This window comes from Pleurodeles waltl, chromosome 1_1 (genome assembly GCF_031143425.1).
Source record: "Pleurodeles waltl isolate 20211129_DDA chromosome 1_1, aPleWal1.hap1.20221129, whole genome shotgun sequence".
Classification (NCBI taxonomy): Eukaryota; Metazoa; Chordata; class Amphibia; order Caudata; family Salamandridae; genus Pleurodeles; species Pleurodeles waltl.
Window position 1 is genome coordinate 288,752,977 of NC_090436.1, and position 18,161 is coordinate 288,771,137.

The window sequence follows — 18,161 nt, forward strand, 5'->3', positions numbered from 1 at the left end:
TGTAAAGGCACAATGTGACTCAAGCCGCGTTGTTAAGGCTGATTCCCCTTTTTTACACACTGTCTTACATTTAGAAAATAAAAATGTGGAGAAAGACAAGGGTCAATAACACTTGTTTTGCTCTTCTGTGTTCCTCAAGTCTCCCTATAAAAATGGTACCTTACTTGCGTAGCTAGGCCTAATGCTTGCGAAAAAGGAAACGCAACATGGACACATCACATTTTTACATTGAAATCTGACGTGTTTTTTGCAAAGTGCCTAGCTTTAGATTTTGGGGTGACTTGTGGGGCTTTCACCAGGTTCTGTTACACCGAATGCTTTGCAAACCTTAAAATGTGGCCAAAGAAACACTTTTTCTTCATATTTCGGTGACAGAAAGTTCTGGAATCTGAGAGGAGCCAGAAATTTCCTTCCACCCAGTGTTCCCTCAAGTCTCCCGATAAAAATGGTACCTCACTTGTGTGGGTAGGCCTAGTGCCCGCGAAAGGAAATGCCCCAAAACAGTATGCAGACACATCAAAATGATCAAATACTAACTAGAGTTATTGCGGGGAGGGGGACTTTCATTTTTGGTCTGGGCTCAGCAGCCATATAGGAAAACCTACCAAACCCAAACATTTGTGAAATGTAGACACACAGGGGAATCCAGGGAGGTGTGACGTGCGTGGATTCCCTAATGTTTTCTTACCCAGAATCCTCAGCAAACCTCAAATTTAGTTAAAAAATCACATTTCTGTGTGGGATCACCCCACCAGGATGAACTTCCTACCACCCAACATTCCCCTCAGTCGCCTGGTAAAATTTATACCTCACTTGTGTAGGTGGGCCAAGTGCCTGTGACAGGGAAGAGCTAAAAGTATGTCGAAATTGAGGGGGAACCAAAGATGGTCCAAAAGGGCAGTTTGAAAAAAAAAAATTTTAGGCTGACAAGTGGGGCAGAATTGTTATCGGCATAGATGAGGCAATGCTGAGTGGTAGGAATTTTGTGGATTCCTGCAGATTCCGGAAGGTTCCATCACAAAAATGTGGAAAAAATGTGTGATTTCCAGCAAAGTTGGAGGTTTGCAGGACATTGCGGGTAAGAAAATGGTGCGGGGTGCATGTGAAGAACACCACCCTGGACTCACCCAGATGTTTAGTTTTCAGATGTGTCTAGGTCTTGTGGATTTTTCTACATGGCAGAATCCCAAACTCCAAAAAGTGCAGCCCTCACCATTCCAAGTGGGACGATTTTGGGAGTTAGCTAAGCTCTCATGGCCCAAATGTAAAACCAAAACCCAAAATAATCAAATGACCTCTTGCTTGCTGTGGGATAATATGTTTTAGTGTTACCCCCTTCAGTTGGGGTGGGGGCATAACCATGCCTATACTCGTTGGTAGCCACTACACACTTTAAAAAAAAAATGTCTTGGCATCTAGTAGACTTTCTGCCCTCCGGGCTGTGGATCAGGGGTATTCGCCCCATCTGCCCACGGGTGGGCAGAACATCTTTGGCCCCATTTATTTAGGATGGTGCTCTGGCCCCACCCTCTTATTTTGAAAAAAGAAATTCCCTGGTCTCTGGTGGGCCTTCTGGGGGCAGATGGGCCTTCCAAAAATAAGGGGGCAGATATAGCCAACAGTAATTTGCCCCCATGGGGAGCGACCCTTGCCCAACGGGCTACACCCCAAAACAAAACATACACACACACCAATCCCTGGTGCCTAAGTGGTTTCTGCCCCCCCGGGGGCAGATCAGCCTAATAGAAATAGGCCCCCTTATCAATATAATTATATATTTTTTAAAAACATCCCTGGTGCCTAATGGCTTCTGCCCCACCCCGGGGGTAGATCGGTCTAATTTATATAGACCGATCTGCCCCAGGGGGGCAGAAAAGGCCTAATAAAAGAATTACCCCCCTGGGTGCCACCCTTGCCTAAGAGATCGCTCCCCTTATCAATATATTTTTAAAAGAAAATCCTGGTGCTTTTATGGCTTCTGCCCCCCCATCCCCTGGGGGCAGTTCACCATAATTAATATAGGCCGATCTGCTCCGGGGGAGCAGAAAATGCATAATAAACAAATTACCCTCCTGAGAGCCACCCTTGCCTAAGGGGTCGCTCTCCTTATCAAAAAAACATCCCTGGTGCCTAATGGTGCCTCATGGCTTCTGCCCCACGGGGGGCAGAAACGGCCTTAAATAAAATGCCCCCCTTGGGGAGTGGCTCGTCCCCTTATGACAATAAAAAAAAAATCCCTGGAGTCTAGTGGCTTCCTGCAGCACGATCACTATGCGATTGTGCTGCAGGAATCCACAGAGAGACATGTAAAGGGAAGGAAAAGGCTTTCCTTCCCTTTTCATGCCTGTCTGCCTCCCCTGCACCGCGTACCGAGGAGAAACTAATCGGTCGTGCTGGAAGCATTGCTTCAAGTGCAACGGGAGTTGACCTCTGATGAGGTCGCTGACTTCATCAGAGGTCACTGGGGGGACGGCGGTGGAAGGGGAAGTGATTCTCCTTCCATCCTTCACTAGGGGGGTGGGGAGAGTCAGCCCTCGGGGTGGTGCACTAGCGCTTCCCTCGAGGGCCGGTCTCAGTACGTAATAGTTATGTCCGTGGCACCTCAGCGCGGCAGCCACAGACGTAACCATTACGTCCTTGGCGGGAAGAGGTTAAGGAAATTTGAAATAGGGATTTTAGGAGTATAGCAGCAATATTTGATCATACTAGTATAGTACCATAGGGGATCTGATTTAAGTACAATGTTATTGCATATGCCTGTTATATAATAATTTTGTGGAGATTAACAGTGCCACTAATGTATTTTTTTATCTTCTTTATTTCTAATCTTACATCAGCACATAAGGGCAAGAAGGGGGGACTGCATCGGCGTGTCCGGCAGAAGCTGGGGAGGCGCCGACCACCATCGCCAATGCTGATGGCTCTGCTCATGCCAGTAAGTCCTATTATTTAATATAAATATTATTATTTCCCTAACTTTTACTGCTCCCCACTTTTATGCTACTTTTAATTTTGCCTTGTTTACTTTTTTTATACTGTCTCCTTTTTTTCAAATTCTCCATCCAAAGTTTTGTTTAATCTGTGTTATCCCTTCGTTATCTTTTTTCTGTCTTTTATTGATAATTTTGTATTCCAATCCTTCATTGCTCTTCTATGATTCCGAGTCATTGTCATTCATAGGCTATAGCTCTGCGCCTCTATTACACAAATGTTTTGGTTGGTTTGACTACCTTGCTTTTCTAACATTTCAACAAAATGCCCAGAGTGATATTTTTGACAGAAGATACTGCAGTGCTAATTGAACTGTAACAATGTATTGAGGTTGCATTTTTTTAATTAAAAAAATTAAGAATGGGAGGTGTGCCTGGCATCTAAAAACGACATACTGTTTTATTATAGCCAAACCAACTAGTGGAGCAGGCTCTGGTTCCACTGCTGCAGGAGCAGATGGATCAGGGGAGAGAGGGCAGCAGGGATGAGGCGATAGTAAGTCACATTGCTTGGTAATTGACAATTACTCTTACTCACTAGTTACAAGGGTGTTGTCGTGATCAGATTCATGAAGCCCCCTCATTACAGCTACAGTGGTAATAGGGTTACCAAAGGCATCTTCTAGCTGCAACTCAGCAAAAGCACACATAATGTATGCTAAACTGATGCTTGATGGAAACGTGAAAGAGCAGAAGGTTAAAAGAAAGGATGAGTAAAAATATTGAAAGGAAATGATGCATGGGTAGATGAAAAAGGAAGAGGGGTCAGTATTGGGATTGGATAAATGGATGGATGGGTAAAAGGATGATTGAAAGAAGGGGTGGATAGTATGTGTACTGAATGGATGGATAAAGGATTGTGAATTTGGGTGAAAGACTGGATGAGAGAAAATAAAGGTTGAATCATGGTTGCTGTAGGTGTATAAAGGGGAGGAATGAAAGAACAATTGTATAACTGCTTGGATGAATAAAGGAGAGAGTTCTTCTTCTGTAGAGAGATCACGATGCCCCTCTTTTCTTCTATAGCAAAAGCTCTACCTACCTGCTTAATCCATCTGCCTTACTCTGCAGTAGATTAAGTCAAGTTTTTTTACTTTCCTTACTGCCCAGTGAATCAATTTGTTGGAAAGAATTTGTGATTATGGGAGAGACCAGTGACTAAAGTGGGACTAATGAGTGCCTGATTTGATTTCAATTTTGGCATGGGGGATACTCTGTGACGAACCTGCCAAATAAAATCTATATAGCCCTTTGCTTTCCCTGTAGTGCAGTGTATAGTTTTTCTTCCAGTCTACTTACAGCAGATAGGATACAAATATCTGCATTTTATGCATGACATTTATGACATAGAAACTAAATTAAGTGAAAAGCCTGTGGTCAAGAGCAGGGATATTGGAATTAATGAAAGATGATTGTCAGTTACAGCTGCCTGAGCTGCAGACAGTAGCAAAGTACTTGAAGCTCTGGCTAGCACGCCTCCAATTATTTGGTACAACGGCTTGTACTCCATAGTATATAATGCCTTTCTCATGCTAAATAAGAGGTAATTTCATTTTTATTTTCCCAATAAAAGGTTCTGTTTAGTTACTAAAAAAGCCTTTAAAAGAAATAAAATGAAATCACAGTTTTTTTTTATTCTGATCTTATCCTGCCTTAGTCTTTTCTAGCAGATAATCAGTGCTTTTTATGCGAGGTATATGTAGGTAACCAAATAAAATATTGTCCCTGTGACTCTCCTAACCATACTCACATGAAATTCCAATGTCCCTAATGGGCCAGCAATGTAGTGCTAATGTGCCACCCACTATCTATCATTTGAAGACGTGTTTGCTTGGAGCATTGTTTACAGTTTGTCTTCTTGATTTTCCCTTTTCTCCATATAGCTACTCCTGCTCAACAAACACCAGTCAGGCAGGAAATAGTGGCCCATCTGTGGCATCCAGGAAGAATATCAGTGGCAGGTGATCCTGGAGGAGAAAGTGGCCAAAACAGCTGCCTGGGACCCAGGACCCAGGACCCAGCAGAGGATCCCGCCAGCCCCCAGGCTGCCGGACAGGCACCGCTGCCTGCAGTCAGGGTCCCTGACTGCACCAGCTGCTGCACCCTCCCGCTCCAATGGGGCATTGCTATGACATATCCTGCAGCGGATGGACCGGATGGAGAGCGGGCTCACCAACATTGAGCAGAGCCTGGACGAGCTCTGGACCCATATTGACAGTGTCCTCTTTAAAGACCTTTTAATTTATTTATTTTTTGTTGGTGGGAAGGACTTGTTGTGTGTAGAGAGGGCGGGGGGGGGTGGGGAGGGATTTGGGCTGGGCTTTCATCTTTTCATTTGACTTTTTGGGGACAGGGCTTTTTGTTCATGGAGAGGGGTGGGACTGTTGTGGGTAGAGAGGGAGGGTTTTCTATTTGTAAATAATGAAGGGGATTTTTATTTTACTTCATTTGAGTCTCAATTCTTTATTTTGGTGTTTTAGGCTTTTAGATTGCACTGCTGTCTTTTGGTGTAGCATGTTCTATTAATCTGCCAAAAAAAAGTGTATGTGACTTACTTAGACCCTTGCTCTATTGCCCTCTGCAACTATATATTAACCACAAGGGGATGATTGTCCTTGTCTATTTTGCACACAGACATCTTCTTCAGTAGGAGTTAATTACTAACTAAGCAAGTGCACTTAAATCCATAGTTCTGAATAGGTGAAGCGAGGGAGTCTTCTTACTGCAGGTTTGTTCCTAAGGTGGCATCTTAAGGGGGGTGTAGGGGTAGCCGTAGCAAGCTAAGGCGCTAACAGGGAAGACAGAAGGTGCCACATTCCCACCTATGCGAACTCAAACTGCAGGAATAATTAAAGGGTTATCTATTACTGCCAACTAAATTGAAAGAAAACAGCGAGTTTGTGGGTCATATGTCATAACTTTAGGAAGACTGATACCAGACAACCACAATGACAGCACACAACAAAGAAGACCTTATGACAATAACATCTAGAAATATCAATTTCATCTGAGCAATGGTGGGGAACTATAAAACTAAACTTAGGAAATAAAATCATGGACTCAGGAGAAGTGGGCTCAGATTCAAGAGTGTTTGGACAAGGTTAAGTGTTTATGGAATACACACACAAGGCATGGATGAAGATGTTGATGGGGTTGGTGTGGAATATTGCTCTGGCAATAGAAGGTAGAAGGTCATGCAGTGAGTTGTTGTTGCTTTCACCACATCCATCCAAGAAAAGTGTGTAATTCATTTATAGTGTAAAATTAGGTCACACCTCATAAAATCACACAGCCCAGGAGAAGAGGGCTAGGGGCTCAATGAATGGATGGGAAACGGGATTTGGGAAAAGGTGTGAGAAAGACAAACATTACACAAAAGAAACCACAACAATATGTGTTGGGGCGCTGAGCAGCCCACCATCATCAATCTGTTGTGGAAGGAAATTAAGGGATAAGTAAGTATGTCACAGTTCAGTAAATTTATTTGAATCTGTCATTCTGCCCCAGAGAGACCCCAGATAGTATATAATAAGTGTTATGTCTTTTAGTTTTGAAATATGGAAGATTGAATGTAACCCACCTTATGATTAGTAAAAGGAAAATGATACTGTATTGCCAAATTGGGCGATGCATCCCCATTCTTGAAAGTTCATCACTCTTGTGCCTGTCTGAACCTGTCCGCTAAGTGAGCTGGAGTCTTGAGCTTTCCAAGTTTTGATCATGCAGGACAGAACTGGGAGAATACCTGTGTATTAAAAAAACAGTAGCTGTATTATAGAGTAATGGAAAAGGGCACAAGAAAGTAAGGTAAGCTTCATAAGGAGTCAAGACTGTACCAAGAAGACTCAGAGGCAGAGCAAGAAAATAAGAGGAGTTTCATGTTTGAGCTAGCAATGCAGCAAACACATACTCAGCAGCATTTCTTAATCAATGCACCTCTTGCCAGTTCACAGAGCTGAGTGAGTACTAGGCCTCAGAGTCTTCACCATCATCATTGGTTCTCTTTGATGTTAATAGATTTCTCCTTTCTAGCTGTTGAGGTAGTTCCACTCTGAGTCCTTCCATCTTCCTCCTCCAGATTCAGAGTAACTCTGTCCCAGTCCCAAACTGAGCAAAGTAGACCTCTTATGAGGAAGAAGAAAAAAGATGATACCCTGTCGGTAATTCCACTACTTTTGAAAGAGGAATAACTTTTAGGAAAACATGATCACCCATCTGCCCCCAAACACTGTAAATCACCAGAGGCAAGTTTACAAATTAATTGAACTCCCTCCCTCACTGTCAGCCACCGCATACATTAGTCAGCACTCAGAAATTCACAATAAATCAAAATCCAAGCACCATGGTTGAACAAAGTATCTCCTCTTTGATGGTGTCTACACACTGGAATTAGGCATTGGTAGTCTTTTAATCAATGATCTTCTAGGGCAGCCCTGCTAGGTGATGTAAAACAAATAGGATAGGCAATGGCATGTGAGGGAGGCAGGCATTATCTCCAATGCCCTGAAGGGTAAGTGGGGGCTTCTTCACTGATATCCAACTCTAATCCAGGCTTGTATGTGACTATACAAATCAATTGATGGACAGCATAAATCTGACATAAACATAATGTTGCCCTTGCATATTTTCTTCTTTTTCTTTGCAAAGAAAGAAAGAGAAAAAGAAGCGGAACAACAAATAATTAAAAAGTTCTATGGTGGTAGTTGCGTACTCAATCCAGGAAGTAGAGTTCATCCTCAAACGCTGGTGGTTCTCCCAGAGGTTGGTCAGCTAACTCGCTTGATCTTCTTCCTCCTCTTGTGGTGTTTCGGGAATGGTGTAATCAGGTGGTATAAAATGCTGGTTCATTTTGATCATGGTCAATCTCTCCACGTTTTGAGGTGAGAAACAGGTCCTTCTCACTGTAGCAACTGTACCAGCTGCACTGAACACACATTCTGCAGACATGCTGGCTACAGGACAAGCCAGAAACTTTATTGCCAGCCTGCTGAGCTCTGGCCAGTGGCGCATCTTCCCATACCATTACACCAGTGGGTTTTGATCCACATACACCTCTTTCAGGTCATTCAGATATTCCTAGAACATCCTCTGAATCCTCTGAATTGTCATTAGTGCTGCTACCTGCTAGACCACTTTTTCCTTCGTCTCTGCAACGGACTTAAAACCTGCCACTTGAAATCAAAAAAATGCATAGCTTGGGTCCGATTCTTCTGTTGCTGTTGTTGCCGGTTTTCTTGTTGGTGGGGTTGGCAGATGTGAGACAAGTCTGGCCTCTCTGGAAGTTGAAGGCAGCATCCAGAACTGCGGAGTGGGACTCTAAGTTGCAGCTGTTCTTGTTCCATTTCAACTGCTTGCTCAACAATCCACCTTTTATATTGTAAAACATCCCCTTCAGAAAAAGGACTAACAGCGGAAATAATGTTTTCGCAGCATGGATCAAGTAGGATGTAACAGAGGTACCCTTTGGACAAGATGATGTTATTTTGTAGCCTTGCATTACAAGTCAAGCGATGGCTTAGCCTATTAACCAATGCATGCACTTCTGAATTTTCCTTTGCACCCCGAATGCAAACCTTTCAGACACCTTCTTTAGCTGCTTCTGTGGCAGATGCAAGAACGGGATAGCTTGGCCCATTGTACTGTCCTCCTTGCTAACTTCCCACATAAAAACTTCAAAAGGGAGCAGCATCTGTTTGAGACATTTCTCTAGGCCCCATTTATCAGCATCCATGGTCATAATTTTACAAATTGCATCAGCTCGTCTTTAAATGACATAGTCATTGATCTGTTTGTACTGTTCAAACAGATGTTGCAACATATAATAGGTTGAGTTCCAACGTGTTGGCACCTCCTGTATCAGGCCTTGAATTGGTACTCTATTATCATGCTGAATAATATGCAACTGTTCCTGGGCTTTAAAAGATTGGCTGAAATGAGTGAGGATGCGTCTGAAAGTGGTCTGTATGTTGCTGACTATGTCTTCTTTTTTAAGAAAGTCTTGTACAACTATGTTGATGCAATGCGCCAAACACAGGACCCTGAAATAGCCACCGTCTGCCATGGCCTTGACGATGCTAATGCCATTGTCCATGAAAACAAATCCAACTTGAAGACCTCTGGGTCGCATCCATTCAGGCACCTTGCTATTAAATTCCTCCAAGTTGTTTGCAGCTATGCGTGATTTTTCTATGGCGAACATGGCTACTGTTGCAGGCCGCCAAACGCTCTTAAACATTTCTTCAGAGACAGCCCAGGAGAAGAGGGCTAGGGGCTCAATGAATGGATGGGAAATGGGATTTGGGAAAAGGTGTGAGAAAGACAAACATTACACAAAAGAAACAACAACAATATGTGTTGGGGCGCTGAGCAGCCCACCATCATCAATCTGTTGTGGAAGGAAATTAAGAGATAAGTAAGTATGCCACAGTTCAGTACATTTATTTGAATCTGTCCTTCTGCCCCAGAGAGACCCCAGATAGTATATAATAAGTGTTATGTCTTTTAGTGTTGAAATATGGAAGATTGAATGTAACCCACCTTATGATTAGTAAAAGGAAAATGATACTGTATTGCCTAATTGGGCGATGCATCCCCATTCTTGAAAGTTCATCACTCTTGTGCCTGTCTGAACCTGTCCGCTAAGTGAGCTGGAGTCTTGAGCTTTCCAAGTTTTGATCATGCAGGACAGAACTAGGAGAATACCTGTGTATTAAAAAAACAGTAGCTGTATGATAGAGTAATGGAAAAGGGCACAAGAAAGTAAGGGAAGCTTCATGAGGAGTCAAGACTGTACCAAGAAGACTCAGAGGCAGAGCAAGAAAATAAGAGGAGTTTCATGTTTGAGCTAGCAATGCAGCAAACACATACTCAGCAGCATTTCTTAATCAATGCACCTCTCGCCAGTTCACAGAGCTGAGTGAGTACTAGGCCTCAGAGTCTTCACCATCATCATGGGTTCTCTTTGATGTCAATAGATTTCTCCTTTCTAGCTGTTGAGGTAGTTCCACCCTGAGTCCTTCCATCTTCCTCCTCCAGATTCAGAGGAACTCTGTCCCAGTCCCAAACTGAGCAAAGTAGACCTCTTATGAGGAAGAAGAAAAAAGAGGATACCCTGTCGGTAATTCTACTACTTTTGAAAGAGGAATAACTTGTAGGAAAACATGATCACCCATCTGCCCCCAAACACTGTAAATCATCAGAGGCAAGTTTACAAATTAATTGAACTCCCTCCCTCACTGATAGCCACCGCATACATTAGTCAGCACTCACAAATTCACAATAAATCAAAATCCAAGCACCATGGTTGAACAAAGTATCTCCTCTTTGATGGTATCTACACACTGGAATTAGGCATTGGCAGTCTTTTAATCAATGATCTTCTAGGGCAGCCCTGCTAGGTGATGTAAAACAAATAGGATAGGCAATGGAATGTGAGGGAGGCAGGCATTATCTCCAATGCCCTGAAGGGTAAGTGGGGGCTTCTTCACTGCTATCCAACTTTAATCCAGGCTTATATGTGACTATACAAATCAATTGATGGACAGCATAAATCTGACATAAACATAATGTTGCCCTTGCATATTTTCTTCTTTTTCTTTGCAAAGAAAGAAAGAGAAAAAGAAGCGGAACAACAAATAATTAAAAAGTTCTATGGTGGTAGTTGCGTACTCAATCCAGGAAGTAGAGTTCATCCTCAAACTCTGGTGGTTCTCCCAGAGGTTGGTCAGCTAACACGCTTGATCTTCTTCCTCCTCTTGTGGTGTTTCGGGAATGGTGTAATCAGGTGGTATAAAATGCTGGTTCATTTTGATCATGGTCAATCCCTCCACGTTTTGAGGTGAGAAACAGGTCCTTCTCACTGTAGCAACTGTACCAGCTGCACTGAACACACATTCTGCAGACATGCTGGCTACAGGACAACCCAGAAACTTTATTGCCAGCCTGCTGAGCTCTGGCCAGTGGCGCATCTTCCCATACCATTACACCAGTGGGTTTTGATCCACATACACCTCTTTCAGGTCATTCAGATATTCCTAGAACATCCTCTGAATCCTCTGAATTGTCATTAGTGCTGCTACCTGCTAGACCACTTTTTCCTTCGTCTCTGCAACGGACTTAAAACCTGCCACTTGAAATCAAAAAAATGCATAGCTTGGGTCCGATTCTTCTGTTGCTGTTGTTGCCGGTTTTCTTGTTGGTGGGGTTGGCAGATGTGAGACAAGTCTGGCCTCTCTGGAAGTTGAAGGCAGCATCCAGAACTGCGGAGTGGGACTCTAAGTTGCAGCTGTTCTTGTTCCATTTCACCTGCTTGCTCAACAATCCACCTCTTATATTGTAAAACATCCCCTTCAGAAAAAGGACTAACAGCGGAAATAATGTTTTCGCAGCATGGATCAAGTAGGATGGAACAGAGGTACCCTTTGGACAAGATGATGTTATTTTGTAGCCTTGCATTACAAGTCAAGAGATGGCTTAGCCTATTAACCAATGCATGCACTTCTGAATTTTCCTTTGCACCCCGAATGCAAACCTTTCAGACACCTTCTTTAGCTGCTTCTGCGGCAGATGCAAGAACGGGATAGCTTGGCCCATTGTACTGTCCTCCTTGCTAACTTCCCACATAAAAACTTCAAAAGGGAGCAGCATCTGTTTGAGACATTTCTCTAGGCCCCATTTATCAGCATCCATGGTCATAATTTTACAAATTGCATCAGCTCGTCTTTAAATGACATAGTCATTGATCTGTTTGTACTGTTCAAGCAGATGTTGCAACATATAATAGGTTGAGTTCCAACGTGTTGGCACCTCCTGTATCAGGCCTTGAACTGGTACTCTATTATCATGCTGAATAATATGCAACTGTTCCTGGGCTTTAAAAGATTGGCTGAAATGAGTGAGGATGCGTCTGAAAGTGGTCTGTATGTTGCTGACTATGTCTTCTTTTTTAAGAAAGTCTTGTACAACTATGTTGATGCAATGCGCCAAACACAGGACCCTGAAATAGCCACCGTCTGCCATGGCCTTGACGATGCTAATGCCATTGTCCATGAAAACAAATCCAACTTGAAGACCTCTGGGTCGCATCCATTCAGGCACCTTGCTATTAAATTCCTCCAAGTTGTTTGCAGCTATGCGTGATTTTTCCATGGCGAACATGGCTACTGTTGCAGGCCGCCAAACGCTCTTAAACATTTCTTCAGAGACAGCCCAGGAGAAGAGGGCTAGGGGCTCAATGAATGGATGGGAAATGGGATTTGGGAAAAGGTGTGAGAAAGACAAACATTACACAAAAGAAACAACAACAATATGTGTTGGGGCGCTGAGCAGCCCACCATCATCAATCTGTTGTGGAAGGAAATTAAGAGATAAGTAAGTATGCCACAGTTCAGTACATTTATTTGAATCTGTCCTTCTGCCCCAGAGAGACCCCAGATAGTATATAATAAGTGTTATGTCTTTTAGTGTTGAAATATGGAAGATTGAATGTAACCCACCTTATGATTAGTAAAAGGAAAATGATACTGTATTGCCTAATTGGGCGATGCATCCCCATTCTTGAAAGTTCATCACTCTTGTGCCTGTCTGAACCTGTCCGCTAAGTGAGCTGGAGTCTTGAGCTTTCCAAGTTTTGATCATGCAGGACAGAACTAGGAGAATACCTGTGTATTAAAAAAACAGTAGCTGTATGATAGAGTAATGGAAAAGGGCACAAGAAAGTAAGGGAAGCTTCATGAGGAGTCAAGACTGTACCAAGAAGACTCAGAGGCAGAGCAAGAAAATAAGAGGAGTTTCATGTTTGAGCTAGCAATGCAGCAAACACATACTCAGCAGCATTTCTTAATCAATGCACCTCTCGCCAGTTCACAGAGCTGAGTGAGTACTAGGCCTCAGAGTCTTCACCATCATCATGGGTTCTCTTTGATGTCAATAGATTTCTCCTTTCTAGCTGTTGAGGTAGTTCCACCCTGAGTCCTTCCATCTTCCTCCTCCAGATTCAGAGGAACTCTGTCCCAGTCCCAAACTGAGCAAAGTAGACCTCTTATGAGGAAGAAGAAAAAAGAGGATACCCTGTCGGTAATTCTACTACTTTTGAAAGAGGAATAACTTGTAGGAAAACATGATCACCCATCTGCCCCCAAACACTGTAAATCATCAGAGGCAAGTTTACAAATTAATTGAACTCCCTCCCTCACTGATAGCCACCGCATACATTAGTCAGCACTCACAAATTCACAATAAATCAAAATCCAAGCACCATGGTTGAACAAAGTATCTCCTCTTTGATGGTATCTACACACTGGAATTAGGCATTGGCAGTCTTTTAATCAATGATCTTCTAGGGCAGCCCTGCTAGGTGATGTAAAACAAATAGGATAGGCAATGGAATGTGAGGGAGGCAGGCATTATCTCCAATGCCCTGAAGGGTAAGTGGGGGCTTCTTCACTGCTATCCAACTTTAATCCAGGCTTATATGTGACTATACAAATCAATTGATGGACAGCATAAATCTGACATAAACATAATGTTGCCCTTGCATATTTTCTTCTTTTTCTTTGCAAAGAAAGAAAGAGAAAAAGAAGCGGAACAACAAATAATTAAAAAGTTCTATGGTGGTAGTTGCGTACTCAATCCAGGAAGTAGAGTTCATCCTCAAACTCTGGTGGTTCTCCCAGAGGTTGGTCAGCTAACACGCTTGATCTTCTTCCTCCTCTTGTGGTGTTTCGGGAATGGTGTAATCAGGTGGTATAAAATGCTGGTTCATTTTGATCATGGTCAATCCCTCCACGTTTTGAGGTGAGAAACAGGTCCTTCTCACTGTAGCAACTGTACCAGCTGCACTGAACACACATTCTGCAGACATGCTGGCTACAGGACAACCCAGAAACTTTATTGCCAGCCTGCTGAGCTCTGGCCAGTGGCGCATCTTCCCATACCATTACACCAGTGGGTTTTGATCCACATACACCTCTTTCAGGTCATTCAGATATTCCTAGAACATCCTCTGAATCCTCTGAATTGTCATTAGTGCTGCTACCTGCTAGACCACTTTTTCCTTCGTCTCTGCAACGGACTTAAAACCTGCCACTTGAAATCAAAAAAATGCATAGCTTGGGTCCGATTCTTCTGTTGCTGTTGTTGCCGGTTTTCTTGTTGGTGGGGTTGGCAGATGTGAGACAAGTCTGGCCTCTCTGGAAGTTGAAGGCAGCATCCAGAACTGCGGAGTGGGACTCTAAGTTGCAGCTGTTCTTGTTCCATTTCACCTGCTTGCTCAACAATCCACCTCTTATATTGTAAAACATCCCCTTCAGAAAAAGGACTAACAGCGGAAATAATGTTTTCGCAGCATGGATCAAGTAGGATGGAACAGAGGTACCCTTTGGACAAGATGATGTTATTTTGTAGCCTTGCATTACAAGTCAAGAGATGGCTTAGCCTATTAACCAATGCATGCACTTCTGAATTTTCCTTTGCACCCCGAATGCAAACCTTTCAGACACCTTCTTTAGCTGCTTCTGCGGCAGATGCAAGAACGGGATAGCTTGGCCCATTGTACTGTCCTCCTTGCTAACTTCCCACATAAAAACTTCAAAAGGGAGCAGCATCTGTTTGAGACATTTCTCTAGGCCCCATTTATCAGCATCCATGGTCATAATTTTACAAATTGCATCAGCTCGTCTTTAAATGACATAGTCATTGATCTGTTTGTACTGTTCAAGCAGATGTTGCAACATATAATAGGTTGAGTTCCAACGTGTTGGCACCTCCTGTATCAGGCCTTGAACTGGTACTCTATTATCATGCTGAATAATATGCAACTGTTCCTGGGCTTTAAAAGATTGGCTGAAATGAGTGAGGATGCGTCTGAAAGTGGTCTGTATGTTGCTGACTATGTCTTCTTTTTTAAGAAAGTCTTGTACAACTATGTTGATGCAGTGCGCCAAACACAGGACCCTGAAATATCCACCATCTGCCATGGCCTTGACGATGCTAATGCCATTGTCCATGGAAACAAATCCAACTTGAAGACCTCTGGGTCGCATCCATTCAGGCACCTTGCTATTAAATTCCTCCGAGTTGTTTGCAGCTATGCGTGATTTTTCCATGGCGAACATGGCTACTGTTGCAGGCCGCCAAACGCTCTTAAAAATTTCTTCAGAGCCAAGACCTGTAGATAGGTTTTGCTTTACCTCCAGAAAAGAGATCCAGCGTGCAGTGATGCACATGTAATCAGTCACCTAACAACTGGTCCACATGTCTGTCGTCAGATGGATAGTGTGGATAAAACTTTGCTGCAAAGCTTATCCAACCAATTGCAGCACATCATGATGCAGTGCTGGAACAGCAACTCTGCCAAAATAGGTCCTGCTTGAACCTTCCATTTTGGGTAACTTCAAATGACGAAGCAAGAAAAACATGTAATTAGTCAAACATGGCACTGTTGCAGGTTGAAAATAGTACAGAGAAATGCAATCTTATTATGGTTGGCTACTTATATATTACATCTATTTAATCAAACATTGTAAAGGCAAACGACGCCACCCCACCATAAAAAAATTACTTTTCAAATCAGACAGAACAACAGGCAGATCTAGCCCTTTGCTTCATCTCCATCTCTTTTAAAGGAGACACCTGGGGTATTAAAATAAAAACGAAATTCAAAAAATGTAAATAAAAAAGCAACATAAAAAATAAAAAGTAAAAACATATATAAAGAAAACTAAAATATAAAAATTACAATTTAAAAACAGAAATAAAATGGCATAAAAATGGAAAATACAAGTTTAGAAATTAAACTAGAAAAAATAAAAATAGAAACGTAAAAAAACAAATGATCAATAATTAACGATGTTTGTATGTAAGCCTATGTCAAAGACACACTGGCTGAATGCACAAAATGGCTGCCAGCCTCATGGTGAAACAACAGCAACAAGGAGCAAGGAGGCATGGCAAACAAAGAACACATGCAAGGTTATGGCAAAGGAACACTGGCTACATGCACAAGATGGCAGCCAGCCATATGATCAAACAACAACAAGGAGGCATGGCAAACAAAGAACACATGCACGCCTATGGCAAAGGAAAACTGGCTGCATGCACAAAATGGCTGCCAGCCACATGGTCAAATGACAACACAAAGCAAAGAGAACAAAAAATAATACATGCAAACCTATGGCAAAGGGACACTGGCTGTATGCACAAAATGGGCGCCAGCCACATGGTTATGGTCAAACAACAACTACAAACAAGGAGGAATGGAGAACAAATAACACATGTAAGCCTACGGCAAGGGACACTGGCTGGATGGACAAAATGTCTGCCAGCCAGCCACATGGTCAAACAATAAGGAGCAAGGAGGCATGGCAAACAAAGAACACATGCACGCCTATGGCAAAGGGACACTGGCTGCATGCACAAATGGCTACCAGCCACATAATCAAACAGCATGGAGCAAGGAGGCATGGCAAACATGGAAGTCTATGGCAAAGGGACACTGACTGCATGCAGAAAATAGATGACAGCCACATGTTCAAACAACAAGGAGCAAGGAGAACAAAGAAGAACACATGCAAGCCTATGGCAAAGGGGCACTGGCTGCATGCACAAAATGGCTGCCAGCCACATGGTTAACCACATCCACCTATGCCATCAAATATTATTACCCCACAATATACACTCTTTTTGCAAAAAAAAAAAAAAAGAAATGCAAACAATAACCACCATTTGTAATTCAATGCCATCCCTGCCCTAAATGAAGTTTTAAAAACATTTACCACTAAAATATTTATTTCATGCACTGATGACTACTAGTGCTGGGCCTACTGGCTAAAAAGTCCTTTGGAAATCTAGGCCACATTCTAAAATAATATTGTAAATGTTACAAACATGTATAAAGGGTACTAAGCTGTACAACAATTTTCCTTTACAAAAGGTGAAAAATCAATAACATGCAAACCAAATAATAAAAACTAGGCCCATACTTAAACTCCAGCCCACCCAACACTATAACATTTTAAAACCAAATATCAAATTAAAATACAAAAATGCCGGTGACTGCTCAAGAAAACAAACAACACCCTTTTACAATAGTTTTTTAACTTACTTGTGTGATTCAGTAAAACGAAAGTTCTTACCAAAGGTATATCCAGTGAAATCCAAGTGAAAAGTGACCAGGAGATGGACCAAGCACTTGGAGGAGCCTGCTGGACAGGAACAGGAAGTTGGAGTCTGTGACACACTTACTTCCTTTTTGAAAGAAAGGGTTCTCAATCTAAAACACAAATTGCAGGGTCCATTGAAGACAAAAATCTATTAACAAAACATCTTATTGTCTCGATTTAGTGGCTCTGGGGTAGAAAATCTACTTCAGAAGTGAGTTCTCGCTCATGAGCAGCCCTATTTTGGCTGTCAGCACAGCTGGAAGAAACACAAGCGAACGGACACTAGCAACCCGCAAGTATCATTATTCTCACAAAAGTGCACCAAAACCCAATATTGCAAGCTCAAACAAACTCCGCTCTGCACCAGAGTGTGGAATTTGGGAACTCCACACTACTCCATGTAGCTTGAAGTGCCCAAATTCCACAAACTCCACTGGCAGAGCAGAGTGCTTACACCAAGGCTTAATAATTATCTTAGATGGTGTAACATTTACCATGTCAGGAGAAAGGTGATTCTCCAATTAACACACACAGAGAATCTTGATTTCATTAAGGACAACGGAGGCTAATGTTATTCATATATCTTTTAATGTTGACCCAACATGCAGCCCTTTAAAGAACATTAAAGACATCATAAACCAAAAGTTTCAAGTGGAATTTTTCAAACTGGATATAAATCCATGTCACATAAGCACAATCCTTTTTAGGCTGTGACGAAAACATAGGGTGCGCCTTTGGCTTGATAAAAAAAAATCATACTACAAAGAATTATCTGAAAAGAAGTGATTCGAAAAACAATCTCAGTGAAATAAACAATCATTCCAGTCTGTAAGGTAACCTAACATTAATGATAAGGTATCATTAAAACAAGTCAACACATCAAGCTTATACAATTTGACAAATAAACAAATTAGGTGTAGTGGATTGGATAATGTTAGCCTCTGTTCTCTTTAATGACATCAAGATTCTCTCTCTATGTTAATTGGAGAATCACAATTTCATTACAGGGCTG